This window comes from Rhincodon typus, unplaced genomic scaffold, assembly GCF_021869965.1.
Source record: "Rhincodon typus isolate 14 unplaced genomic scaffold, sRhiTyp1.1 hic_rhity00011988, whole genome shotgun sequence".
NCBI classification, from domain to species: domain Eukaryota; kingdom Metazoa; phylum Chordata; class Chondrichthyes; order Orectolobiformes; family Rhincodontidae; genus Rhincodon; species Rhincodon typus.
Window position 1 is genome coordinate 5,823 of NW_025977626.1, and position 343 is coordinate 6,165.

The 343-nt window shown below is 53.6% G+C and overlaps 1 protein-coding gene across 1 annotated transcript in view; it reads right to left on the minus strand.

Moving 5' to 3' along the window:
- Nucleotides 1-343, minus strand: part of LOC125482538 (cholesterol side-chain cleavage enzyme, mitochondrial-like) — a gene marked incomplete at its 3' end in the record, with an annotated part of 2,288 nt that overhangs the window by 1,448 nt on the left and 497 nt on the right. The window lies entirely within an intron of this gene.

Consider the following 343-nt stretch of genomic DNA (forward strand, 5'->3'; position numbering starts at 1 on the left):
CAGTGGGCAGTGACTGGGATCAGGAACTCTGGCTGATTTCCCCTTCTCTCTCTAATATAGGGGTCAGTGGGCAGTGACTGGGATCAGGAAACCTGGCTGATTTCCCATTCTCTCTCTCTCTCTAATGTAGGGGTCAGTGGGCAGTGACCGGGAACAGGAACCCTGGCTGATTTCCCCCCCTCCCTCTCTAATATAGGGGTCAGTAGGCAGTGACCAGGAACAGGAACCCTGGCTGATATCCCCCGTTTCTCTCTCTCTCTAATATAGGGGTCAGTGGGCAGTGACTGGGAACAGGTACCCTGGCTGATTTCCCCCTCTCTCTTCTAATATAGGGGTCAGTGGA